Raw genomic sequence first — 14,383 nt, 5'->3', positions numbered from 1 at the left:
TACTATAGGAACTAGAGGACTATTCTGTATAATACCAGTATGATGGGTTATACTACTGGCATCAGTACTGTATACTATAGGAACTAGAGGACTATTCTGTATAATACCAGTATGATGGCATACTAGCATCAGTACTGTATACTATAGGAACTAGAGGACTATTCTGTATAATACCAGTATGATGGGTTATACTACTGGCATCAGTACTGTATACTATAGGAACTAGAGGACTATTCTGTATAATACCAGTATGATGGCATACTAGCATCAGTACTGTATACTATTGGAATAAGAGGACTATTCTGTATAATACTGGTATGATGGGTTATACTACTGGCATCAGTACTGTATACTATTGGAATAAGAGGACTATTCTGTATAATACTGGTATGATGGCATACTGGCATCACTACTGTATAATATTGCAAAACATAAGTTGTGTTGTATATTACTAGCATGATGTCAGTGCATTGTATACTTTTGCCACAATGGACCTACACTGTATACTACCAGCATGAAGAGTTTGCACTGCATACCGCTGTCATTGGAGAGTATACATGGAAAAATAACTGGTGTGGTTAAAACTTATGATTACAAATGACTACATATAAGGAGCTCCATGCTTATCATGCTAGTAAACAGACATATATTCTACACTAGAACTCACAGAACTCTGTGAACGATAGCCAGTCTAATGACTTCCGTAGTGCTGGTTGTGATTTACGCATAGCATTTTGCATAGCCATGCACAACATTCAATTATCCATTCAAAATTCAGCTCCTTGAGCTATATGCGCAGTCTTATGATTCATTCGCATATGTCAACTGTTTGCAGATATTTCTTAACCAAAGTTTTGTTGCAGCTGATCTGTCAATGTTACTAGTACCTCTTTTAGGTGTGGTGACTGGGATTTTTAGTATACTAGGTAGCATTAATTAAAGCCTTGCAGCGAAAAGGATAAATATCAATAGGTGAGTAACAAACAATATAAGGATTGTTAAAACAATGACTGTCATGATACATGGCTAAAAATGAAATGAAATATAACATGTAATAATACAAAAAGTAATCTACATTTCTTCCCATAGTTAAAACAACTGGCTACCTGTGAATGCAATGCTTTGGCTTAACCTACAGAAAACCAGAACTTTGAAGTGCACTGTGTAATGTCAGATAATAAATAATTGGGCAGATACTGTTTCAAAGTACTTTCAAGTTATTAACATTTAAATATAATTCCATGAGCAGTGTATCATACAATTTATTCTTGTGTACATTAAGGACATCCTTCCAGGCTGAATAACACATGCATGCGTCATCTCACAATTATTTCACGAACCTGTGAACGTTACAGCGCCCAAGCTGCAGAGTACTAATAAGTATCAGTTTCCGTTCGCTATGGGCTATTTCACAAGTATAGGTCGTAATCTCGAGTGGTTGAGGATTATAGTGTGGATGCTTATTAACTGCAGGTGCTCCTAAGAATTCAAATTAAAGAAAGAAGAGGCCTAGTTTCCACACTCCCTCTAACATGAGCAGACAAGATAGGACCATGGGAATTGCACAGGAGATTGCATTATATTTAGTTGGAGAATTCAGCCTGTGATAAAATCCTTTAATGCACAATTATTAATGCCTTTAAGTTTCTTATTCCCTAATAAAGAAAGAAATGGGGAAAAATACAAGTGCCTTGCAGTAACAAAATATCCATTTGAATAGTATCTAGGGGACAAATGTATCTAGCTAAGAGATTCCGGCTGGGTTTGAAAAGGGGAGATGTTGCCTATAGCAACCAATCAGATTCTAGCTATCATTTTGTAGAATGTAGTAAATAAATCTGATTCATATATTTGAGACATGGTGATATATTTGGTGCATACTAAAGATACATGGGTTTTTAGTTTCAATCCTGCTAGTATTAATAATGTTACTGCAAGTAATTTCATATAAGGTATAGGGGCTATTTCAATTCGGCACGATAAGTGAGGTTTTTTGGGAAAATAGTGCTTCCTTGCGCACTCAAAATTTCACTTATTTCTCCCAAAGTATCAACCAGCACCACATGGACATCAGGGAGCACAAAAAAGAGTGCCCCCGCACCAGAGACTACCGGCCCTGTGCTGAAACGAGAGGCATGCAATGAACTGAATAGGTTTTCTTCTTGCCCGCCCTATATTTTGGTACAGGTAAATAAAAGTTCATTGCCTTTTTATTTCATAAAAAGAGGGCAATTATTAGGAGAGGGCTATTGAGTCACGTGTGAAAATTAGGTCTTGATAAGCCCCCATAATTTCATTTGAATAATTCTTCTTTAAAAGAAATGGAATAATTATTTTTATTGTCCTTTATTTTATTTATTTTTTGCAGTCATTTGTTTCTCACTATCTGGAGCAGAATTAAAACATACAATAATAGAAGTATGAGAAATATAGAAATATGGTCAGAAAATAAATATACTTACACTGATTTCATCCTCTTTTCCCCATAAAGGTGTGACATTATCATTTTTATATTCTTAAACTGTAGTTGTTTATGACTAGGGAAATATTTAGCAAGAATTTCAAAAGTGAAATCCAACTCTGATAAACGACATAAGGAAAAACTATTATCAACTGATACTCTTTTAAACTTTTTGTTCATTTAAATTATCTTTGAGATGTACATGTGGTTTTTCTATCAGTGTCACTATAGACCCATGTGCTGGTTTCCACATACCATTAACTTAACAATCTTTAGGTTCAAAGTAAATAATGGAAAATGTTCAGACTGAAAAGTGCACATAAGAGTAATGTTTTCTGAGGCATAATTATCAAATAGATGTTCACCTAAGGTAAATATTTAAGTGTCTTCCTACTAAGCTGTACAGTGGATTGCCATTGTACACCAAAGAAAATTGGTTTGTCCCTATTACTAAAATGTGATTTAAGCTGGGTACACACTACAGAAATTTCGACCAACTTTTTATGCCGAGCGATTTTACATGCGACCGATGGTCCGATCGCTCGGTCCATGGACTGCATACACACTTGCCTTGTTTAGGACGATAAAGGGAAGAGCGGACGTCTCTTTAGCGACTTTTTACAGCCATGTTGTCGTGAACAATGATTTAAATTTCGTACACACTGCAGCGACATTTGCGGGAAATGTACGAGATACCAAAGACATTCGCATAAAGGGGCAGAGCTTTCACTATAGTTAACTCCCAAAACAGCTTAAAAACAGAAGGCTACACTGTCCCTTCATTCATTCCTAGTTGTAAACCTACAATGGCTACAGAAGAACAAGAACAAGCAACTGCACTTCTCCTGCTTGCTGTGGCAAGAAGACTGCTGGTACGGAACCAAAGAGAAAGAAGGGGAAAGAATAGATCTTGTTGGAGCAAAGATTGGTTCAAGAGGAGAGACACGTTCTCTCATATGCCCCTGCTACAGGAGATACGGGACAACAACCCAGATGATTTCAAGAATTTTCTTCGTATGAGTGATTCAACTTTTCAGGAACTGCTCCAACTAGTAACCCCTCTCATCCAGTGGGAGAACACTCATTTAAGGAGACCCATACCGCCAGAGCAAAGACTGGTGGCAACACTACGATTTTTGGCAACAGGGAGAGAACACTTTCAGATCGTAAATACAGTACAGCTATTTCACCCCAAGCTCTTGGCATGATAATAACTGACACCTGTGATGCTATCATCAAAGTTCTCAGTGACCAGTATATGAAGGTTGGTGAAAAACAATAGTATTTATTAGAGATGAGCGCACTCGGATTTATGAAATCCGAGCCCACCCGAACGTTGCCGATCCGAGTCGGATCCGAGACAGATCCGGGTATTGGCGCCAAATTCAAATCTGAAACTGAGGCTCTGACTCATAATCCCGTTGTCGGATCTCGCGATACTCGGATCCTATATATAAATTCCCCGCTAGTCGCCGCCATCTTCACTCGGGCATTGATCAGGGTAGAGGGAGGGTGTGTTAGGTGGTCCTCTGTCCTGCTATATCTAGTGCTGTTCAGTTAAGTTCTGTGCTGTTCAGTTAAGTTCTGTGCTGTGCTCAGTCCAGTGGTGCTGTGTCCTGTGCTCTGTCCTTCTGAGGTCAGTGGTGCTGCTGGGTCCTGTGCTGTGTCCTGTTCAGTCCAGTGGTGCTGTGTCCTGTGCTCTGTCCTTCTGAGGTCAGTGGTGCTGCTGGGTCCTGTGCCGTGTCCTGTTCAGTCCAGTGGTGCTGTGTCCTCTGCCCTGTGCTTCTAAGGGCATAGTTATTTCCCCAATATTCCCAAGTGTTTAAAAAAATAAAAAAAAGTTATTTAAAAAAAATACAAAAAACTAATTAAATTTTTTTTTAATTACAACAAAATTTGCACAACCAATCCTGCAGTATAAGCCCATTGGTACTGCAATATTACCAAGTTCACACATTCAGCAGTAAAAGTCCAGTGGTTCTGCAATATTACAAAGTTCACACATTCTGCAGTATCAGTCCAGTGGTGCTGTGTCCTGTGCTCTGTCCTGCTGAGTTCAGTAGTGCTGCTGGGTCCTGTGCTGTGTCCTGTTCAGTCCAGTGGTGCTGTGTCCTGTGCTCTGTGCTTCTAAGGGCATAGTTATTTCCCCATTATTCCCAAGTTTTTAAAAAAATAAAAAAAAAGTTATAAAAAAAATAAAAAATAAAAATTAAAAATTAAAAAAAAAAATAATTATAATCAAATTTGCAAAACCAATCCAGCAGTATATAAGCCCATTGGTACTGCAATATTACCAAGTTCACACATTCAGCAGTAAAAGTCCAGTGGTACTGCTATTACAAAGTTCACTGATTCAGCAGTGTATAAGTCCAGTGGTACTGCTATTACAAAGTTCACTGATTCAGCAGTGTATAAGTCCAGTGGTACTGCTATTACAAAGTTCACTGATTCAGCAGTGTATAAGTCCAGTGGTACTGCTATTACAAAGTTCACTGATTCAACAGTATAAGTCCAGTGCTACTCTCCTGTGCCGCATATAATTTTTAAAGGCTTTGCCGAGTGTGTGTGGCTTAGGGGTACTCTCTCTTGTGCTACATATAATGGAAAACCAAAATTTGGAGGATAAAGTAGGGAAAGATCAAGACCCACTTCCTCCTAATGCTGAAGCTGCTGCCACTAGTCATGACATAGACGATGAAATGCCATCAACGCCGTCTGGCAAGCCCGATGCCCAATCTCCTAGTACAGGGCATGTAAAATCCAAAAAGCCCAAGTTCTCCAAAAATAGCAAAAAGAGAAATTAAAAATCATCTGAGGAGAAACGTAAAGTTGGCAACATGCCATTTACGACACGTAGTGGCAAGGAATGGCTTAGGTCCTGGCCCGTGTTCATGACTAGTGGTCCAGCTTCACCCAAGGATCTAAGCCCTCCTCCTCCCCCCCCTACAAAAAATTTAAGAGAGTTATGCTGTCAGCAACAACAACAAAACAGCAAAGAACTCTGCCTTCTAAACAGATGACATCACAAATCCCCAAGGCGAGTCCAAGGGTGTTGTTGGTTGGGAACCCTGACCTTCCCATCACTGTACGGGAAGAGGTGACTCCATCCAGCATTTGCAGCACGCCCTCTGCATATGCTGGAAGGATCACCCACAATCCAGTTACAGATTTGGCTAATGAAGGTGTGAATATTGTACACCGGGAGGAGGATATTGATGTAGCTGGCGCTGAGGAGGATGTTGATGATTATGATGCAGACAGATACCAAATTGCCTTTCTCAATTTCTATTTATATTCTAGATTATATAACGGCTGAAAAGTTTTCTGTTTTACTCCTAGTGGAGAGGGGATCTGATGCAGACAGATACCAAACTGCCTTTGTCCATTTCTTTGTATATTTGAATTTCTAGTTCTACAGTCTATGCAGGCTGCTTTATTTATATTTAACTACAAGTGTAAGGCGGGGGGGGGGGGGGGGGCATAGATAGCCACCAAAGTAACGTGGTCCATTTAATTTCACTTTCTAGCTCCACAGTCTGTGCAGCCTGCTTTTTTTATCTTCAAAGTATTTATATTTACAAGCCTTGCAATCTAAATTAACTAGAGGTAGTGACGTGGTAGAACTCCAAAAGGCAGTTTGGAAGCCCCTGTACAAACTGGCTCTATGTTTTAACTGAGTTGTCCCCCCTCCAGTGTGTACTCGGAAAGAGTTTTCAGTGCAGCGGGGAACCTGGTCAGTGAGCGGCAAAGGAGGTTGCTTCCTCACAACGTTGAAAAAATGATGTTTATAAAAATGAATAATCAATTCCTCAATGAAGTACAGCACTGCCCTCCAGACAGTACAGAGGGACCTGTGGTTGTGGAGTCCAGCGGGGACGAATTGATAATGTGTGAGGAGGAGGAAGTACACACTGTAGGGGGAGAGGAATCAGAGGTTGAGGATGAGGACGACATCTTTCCTCAGTAGAGCCTGTTTAGTTTGTATAGGGAGAGATGAATTGTTTTATTGGTGTGGGGGCCCAAACAAACCAATCATTTCAGCCACAGTTGTTTGGTAGGCCCTGTCGCTGAAATGATTGGTTTGTTAAAGTGTGCATGTCCTATTTCAACAACATAAGGGTGGGTGGGAGGGCCCAAGGACAATTCCATCTTGCAACTATTTTTTGGGCATTATGTGACCATTCAACAGTCGTTTGCCATGTTCAAAAAGTAAAAGAAAATGCCAACAAATTCAATAAATTAAATCAAAAATTAAATGCCCTGTCATTATTTAAAACAAGAGGTTTTGACGTGCTAGAATTAGTGTAGTGTTAAGATGTTATAAACACTACACTTGGAATTTGGAGGAGGTATTGTGGCCCCGGTATCAAAATGGGTACCGGGGCCACCCCACTACGCAGTCCAGATACTTGTTTGGTGGAATTCAGACCAGTTGAGGGTGTATTTATTTTATTGTGGCCCCGGTATCAAATTGGGTACCGGGGCCACCCCACTACGCAGTCCAGATACTTGTTTGGTGGAATTCAGACCAGTTGAGGGTGTATTTATTTTATTGTGGCCCCGCTATCAAATTGGGTACCGGGGCCACCCCACTACGCAGTCCAGATACTTGTTTGGTGGAATTCAGACCAGTTAAGGGTGTATTTATTTTATTGTGGCCCCGGTATCAAATTGGGTACCGGGGCCACCCCACTACGCAGTCCAGATACTTGTTTGGTGGAATTCAGACCAGTTGAGGGTTTTATTATTATATTGTGGGGACCACTCTATACCACACTACCACTCTATACCACTCTATTTAATACTTTAATTCTATTTAATACTTTAATTCTATTACTAATTGCCATAAAGAGGAACTGCCGCTTCTATTTAATACTTTAATTCTATTAGTAGTTACCATAAAGAGGAACAAAATAAACAAATTTTACCAAAAGTATAATATGACTTACAAACACTACACTTGAAAGATGGTGCCTTTAAATGAAAAAGTCAGTCTTCATTGCACGACTATGTGCAACAGGGACAGTTTTTTTGTTTACAAAGTCAACCGATAACACTTCGACCCTGTCTGTCTTTAACATACTTGATGGGATCTCAATGACGAATGGTCTGTACCATGGTTGGAGGAGGTATTGTGGCCCCGGTACCAAATTGGGTACCGGGGCCACTCCACTATGCAGTCCAGATAGAGGTGTATCAGATATTAAACAACGTTGACTGTTGCTGCAAAATTTTTAAATAATATTGTTGGGAACACTACACTACGCAGTCCATAAACTTTTTGGGTGGAATTCAGAACCGTGTAGGTTTTTTTAATAATATTGTGGTGACCCACTCCTCTACGGAGTCCAGGTACATTATTGGTGCGAATCATACAAGTTCAGGGTTTTTAATTTATATTGTGGTAACCCACTCCACTACACAGTCCAGGTACATTATTCGGTGTGATTCATACCAGTTGATGGTTTTCTTATTATATATATTGTGGTGACCCACTCCTCTACGCAGTCCAGGTACATTATTCTTGCGAATCATACAAGTTCAGGGTTTTTAATTTATATTGTGGTGACCCACTTCTCTACGCAGTCCAGGTACATGTTTTGGTGCGATTAAGACCAGTTGATGGTTTTCTTATTATATTGTGGGGACCACTCCACTACGCAGTCCAGAAAGATACCTCGTTGCAACGTTTTGGACTAATAACTATATTGTGAGGTGTTCAGAATACACGGTAAATTAGTGGAAATGCTTGTTATTAAATGTTATTGAGGTCAATAATAGCGTAGGAGTGAAAATAAGCCCAAAAACTTGATTTTTGAACTTTTTATGTTTTTTTCAAAAAAAATCCGAATCCAAAACCTTAAATCCGAACCAAAACCTTTCGGCAGGTGTTTTGCGAAACAAATCCGAACCCAAAACATCGAGAAAATCCGGATCCAAAACACAAAACACGAGACCTCAAAAGTCGCCGGTGCACATCCCTAGTATTTATTGTAAAAATAGCGGTTTACATATTAACATATATAACATTGTAAAAATACATTTAACTTGGAATGTGCAATTCGTAGATTGTTTGGACCAGAGCAATAGTTTATAATTGTTGGTAGTGCAAAATTTCGCTTGTGTCCATACCAGATGTGTCCCCTGCGTAATGTGGCATCCTTACTGATAGTAATGGCGTGGATGTCATACAAGGTTGAGAAATGACGCTTTGTTCACTCATGGTACCATGCTGCAACTGTGCTGTGTGAAATGTGTATGCTTGTTTGTGTCTATGGTTAGTTGTGGAAATAAATGTGTCCGGCCACAAATCTTCAGCGGTAGCCTTACACATGAGGTCGCACAGCAGCCGCTCCATTTCAGCTTGTATGTGCTTGCTGCTACCTCTCATTTTGCTAGCTATTGTTGCTGCAAGGAAATCAAATGTGCTTTTTTGCTTATCTGTATGCAGGCGTGATAGATGGAATCGTGAAGCCGACGTTATCCGCGGCTCTCAGCTGTAGTGAGGCCGTCTTAGTGTATAGCTCCTGGTAAAACCAAAGATAGTTGGAATCGTGGAGCCGACGTAATCCGCGGCTCTCAGCTGTAAGTGAGGCCGTCCTTGTGTGCAGCTCTTGATAGAATGCTGAATCTGGATCGTATTAAGCAGTCCGTTGAACAGATACTTTGTATCACTTCCAAAGCTCTCCCCATATGGAGTATGAGCTGAGTGGTAGTTGCGGCTTCTAAATCCCTCCAGGGAATCCACAATTGGCAAAATTAAAAAGTATCCATGTAGCCAATTAGCCAAAAGGTTGATATAAAAACAAATTAACTTCTTGTCATAGTACCACTAACGCGTTTCATTACAGATTGTAACTTCATCATGTCACGCTGTAGGCCTATGAAGGCTGAAGATAAATAGACACTAACCGGTATTAGCGCAACTGGTCAAACAGGTGCGGAGTCTAACGTACCCCTGGTGTTCACCAGGGACCCCCGCAAGGAGGTTTGGACTTCGCAGCAGAGAGCACGCAGGTCGCGGTCCTATTAGCCAGTTACCAGTGTAGCGTAGAGAGGTCAGACGGTTCCGGGTCACAACAATCAGGTATATAGGTACAAAAGGGAAATCCAGTAGAGTAGTCACCAAGCCGAAGTCACGGTACAGAATGGGTCACACAGAGAAAGAGGATGGTCGCCAAGCCGGGTCACAACGATAAACAGGAAGCAGGATACTCAGGGAAAAACAAGGGAGTGTGGAAGCCAGGAACACTGGTGGTGAACCTGTTACTCTGGCACCCTAATGGCGCCAGAGGCAGGTTTAAATAGAATCCAGACTGAGGTGATTGGTGGAGAGCGGAGGCGGCAGCGGAAACTGAAGCAGCGTCCCGTTGCCTAGCAACGGGACTGAGGCCAGGGCGCATGCACCCGCTATCCGGAAGTCCGCGGCAGCCGACGGGGGGATCAGACATCCGTTCTCCGTCTGACAGGGAATCAGCGGGGATGGCGTCTGACGCATCAGAGGGAAATCTTAGGCTCAAGTGAGCTGTTAGATAAAGTCTATTTCACATCCACTGACGCGTTTTACCCTGATGTGAGTATGAGTTCCAGAGGTCGTTTTATACTGACCTCGTCCAATCAGTAAAAGCAATACATAAGCCAATAGGGATATCAGTTCAATGTTAAAACAGCTTGCCAACCGGTTTTTGTGTCATCTATTCAAGATTACATTACTATGGTAATAAGTATACATTTTATTATTATTGTTTGATTAAAATCTATTTGGATATTTATGAAGGAACTCTTCAGCACTTTAGTGCCTCTTATTTTTGTTTACAAATTCACTTACGTATTATAATAAGTTTTTAATTAGGCCTTTCTCTTTATTTTATAGCAATTAATTAATGTGTGTAATGTATTTTAAGCAGTATAGTAAAAAACATTGGTTGGAGCCACTGAGGTGTCCATGGTTTAAACGTTTAAATGTTTTGTTATAACTCTCACATAATTGATAAAATATATTGTAAAACTAAACAAGTGAATAAACATGTATCTGTAGGCAAATCTGCTAAAGGATTGTTGAAACTGATCACTCACAGAGACATGAAAGTGGTTTTACATTAATTCAATTTGAAGGATTAGAAAATTGTGTGTGGGAGGGTACCTGAAAAGGAAACAGAGAAATTGAACTATGGCGGATTCATGATTGAAACCGTTGAACCAAATAGTATAAATATTTGTATTGAACTAATCTGGTGCATATAGTATTTCTGTATATGTTAATTGGTCGGGACTTTATCATTCTTAATTTTGTTTACTAAAAATAGTGAAGGGAGGAGTTATATCATAACATCAAAATAATGGGTGGAAACTACAATCATGCGGAAGCCTATACCGGTGAAATGGTAATTTGTGCATTTTACACTCCAGATTGGTGGATATTCCATATGTTGGGACCAAAACAATTTAATAATGTTATTATTTGTATTGTGATTGGGGATTTCTTGTGTCATCTCTGGCAAATCTAAAAATAATAAATAAATATATTCATTAATACCAATACACAGGAAGTGAAATGTTCGGGAATCGTCTTGGACGTCAGTCTCTGCTACATACCACATTAGGAACACAATCAGAATATGGCTTTTTCAGATCATCAACTGACTAAAGTTTCTGCTTGGGAACGAGGTGTTATGTCTGTGACCCGCATATCGCCTTGATTATGAACAAAAAACCGAGTAGTCACTTTAGGAGCTGGTTCATACATGATCATGTCGCTGGAATCCACATAACTGCATTAGTCTCAAATAAAGCAGGCTATGAAATTCAATATTCTATATAGCTTTCAACTACCACACTTAGAACTGTAATAACCCTTATAAATCACCAATATCACTAGGCACACATAAAGTCAACATACTTCCCTGAACACTAACAGCGCATCCACCATTGGACATATATGGTCAGAAAGGGCAACTTTAAAAAGATCACACCCTAAATCAGTGGCAGGCAACAGGCAACTCCTCAAGCCTTCCACTGTGGCGCCCAGCTACTTCCCACCCAGATTTATTTGTTATAGTTTGTAGTATATTATTACAGATATCTTTCTCTTTCTTTGATTAAATGTATTGTTTTAAATTATTGCTGAGATTAAGAGAACTGTGTGGTCATTTTGAAGGTTAGAGGGCCGCCCTTTGAGGCCCCTGAAGAGTATCAGGTTGCCTATCACTGTCCTAAATGAACAGAATCTATTGAATGCTTCTGAAAATAGGATAATGAGTGAAATATATTACAAGTACACATGGCATGATATATACTAGTCAACCGTGATCCTGTAAGTGTTCTTTGCTAGGTGAAGTATTGTATCATTAAGTATCTTGGAGAAAAAAGAAAACGAAGACATGAAAAGAGCAGAAGGCATTGGATGTTTTATGTGTACTTCTTTGTACTCAGGCCTCAGATCTCACAGTAAATCATTTATCTCTGTGCCGACTGAAGTGCAAATATACTGTAATTTGATTTACAGGTAAAGGTCTGAGTGTGTAGTATATATTCCTGGGGAAGTGTGTAGCCGTAAAGTTCCATTTATCTTCTGTGTTCTTTTCCCCTGACTTTTTTAATTGAATTTTAAAAAAACAACGCCAGAGGGTGTTTTTTAAATGATACAGCATCGAGCGAGCCTGGGTTATTTCAGCAAAAACAAAATAAAATGGGAAAAAACAACATACTAAATAATGTGAGTTCTAAACACTGGTTGGTATTTAAAGTAAAAAGTAAATGCTTTCCAGCAATATTGTCTCCTATCGATTAACCAAACATCACTTGCTGAACTACGAAATGTCTGACGCTCAGTGCAAAAGCAGCTTCGGACTCATCTTGTGCATGAATTTGTGCAAGTTCAGCATTTGTGGAGGAGAATAAGCTGAGTGGAGGAGCCAAGTAGTATATACATACACAGAATACAGCACCTACTTTTGCAGTGCGTTGCAAAAACAAGATTTGCTTTAGTAGAGCATTATTGAATGACATAAAGAGGTTAAGAGAGCGCAATTTTAGAAGTGTCCCTTGCAGAGGAGCATTTTCACTCTGCAAGAGGTCTCGAATTTGCAGTCTTCTGGACCTGTTGTGCATCTCCATGTGCTACAACTCTGTGTCACACAACTGAAGCGAAGCATGCAGGGTAAAAAGTCAGAAATAATGATAAATGAGTTCAGAGGATGGACTTCAATGACTGGAGGTCAAGCTGGACAAGGCGGTGGAGTATGTTGGTATCCAGGCTAAGCAATGGCAGGGCTGAAGATCCACAGGTCACAGAACTAAAGGGTTGCATACAGGAATACAAAGACTGGAGGTACACTGGTACAGAAGTTTAGGAATTGCATACAAGAACACATCAGTATTACGCTGAGCAGGGAACAAGGCCAGTAGCAGGGAACAAGGCCAGCAGTCACAGGAGCTTGGGAATTGCATACAGAAACACACTGGTAATTTACTGAGCAGAAAACAAGGCTCGACTCATTGATGCAAGTAACCAGGCTGAGTAACAGCAGGGCTGGAAACACACTGTAGTCGCAGAAGCTTAATGAATGCACTTAGGGATACACTGGTGGGAATACTTGCAAATATATTGAGAAAGAAACATGGCTGGATTGCATACAAGAGCATAGTCCAAAAAACAAGTCAAAGGCAAGGATAATGGAAGTCCATAACATCAGAGGTTCCGCCAAAGTCCAGTTATCCAGAATACCAGTGAGAGGGTGCAGCAGTGACCTAACAAAGCTGCAATGCAAAAGACCCCTATTTAAAGGGATGTGGTCAAGCTTCAGTAGGGGTAGCTGGGGAGTGGTGAAAACCTATTGAGTGTGCTCATAGACTTAGTTTCTCAAAGATATTTCTTCTTTTTGGAGAAAAACTGAAGTTAATTTTATTGAAAGAGCTAGTACACAAGCAGTAGGAGGATGGACTTTGTAGTTTATAGTTAGCACCTGTTCATATCTTGTTGTCCCTCTAGACCTAAGCACACTACTAGATTACGCACTAATCTCACGAGTCAGAAGAATAGGTGTACACCTTGATGTGTGCTGGGTGGACCATCTAGGTGCACCGATATAAAACAAAGGTGTTTTGTGGTGCACTTTGTAAATTTAATTGGTCAGATTTTGTTTTGTTGAATCTAAATGAATAAAGTTAACTCAACCTCTGCAGTGTAGAAACATAAACATACATCTGCACACTTTAATGCACAATTACTTTTCATTTGCTGAATATAACGGATTAAAAAAGTAAACATGAATGTGGCATGTGCAAAAAGAACATGTACTAGTGATTACTAGTGGTCTGAGAGCAGTACCATGGAAGGCATTTCATATTTACACACAGCTTAAGAAAAATATAGTAATTTGTTCCAAAATTTTGTAGGCCTAATAAAATGGGCAGTTAATCTGAAAGCGGGTACTTTAAGACCGATTGGTTTTATTTTATCAAGAAACAAGCCTATTTGACGGCCGATAAGAACCACTTGGCCCATCAAGTCTACCCATGTTTTGTCCTATGGTACCCTCAAAGCCTATTTGCTCCCTGGTTCTTTGTAAGGATATCCTTATATCTATCCCAAACATGTTTAAATGGCTCTACTGTATTAGCCTCTACCACCACTGATGGGAGGCTATTCCACTTATCCACTACCCTTTCTGTGAACTAATTTTTCATCAAATTTGCTGTGAATCTACTTCCCTCCACTTTCAGTTCATTTCCTTGTATTCTAATATTCTTTCTTTCAAGAATGATTCCCTCATATACCTTGTTAATACCCTTGATATATTATGAATGTTTCTATCATTCCCCCTCCTCCCCTCTTTCCCTTCTCTGCTCCAAACTTTACATATTAAGATATTTTAGTCTTTCTGGATAAGTTTTGTGCTGTCGGCTATGCACCATCTTAGT

The 14,383-nt window shown here is 39.9% G+C and overlaps 1 protein-coding gene across 2 annotated transcripts in view; it reads right to left on the bottom strand.

Annotated features, from left to right (window-relative positions):
- The window catches only part of CPQ (carboxypeptidase Q), a 331,562-nt gene that overhangs the window by 148,923 nt on the left and 168,256 nt on the right, over positions 1-14,383 (bottom strand). The gene's annotated exons all lie outside the window — the stretch shown is intronic.

The sequence above is a fragment of the Mixophyes fleayi genome, chromosome 5, assembly GCF_038048845.1.
Source record: "Mixophyes fleayi isolate aMixFle1 chromosome 5, aMixFle1.hap1, whole genome shotgun sequence".
NCBI classification, from domain to species: Eukaryota; Metazoa; Chordata; class Amphibia; order Anura; family Limnodynastidae; genus Mixophyes; species Mixophyes fleayi.
Note: the sequence above shows the minus strand (reverse complement) of the source record. Positions and strands in the feature narration are given on the sequence as shown.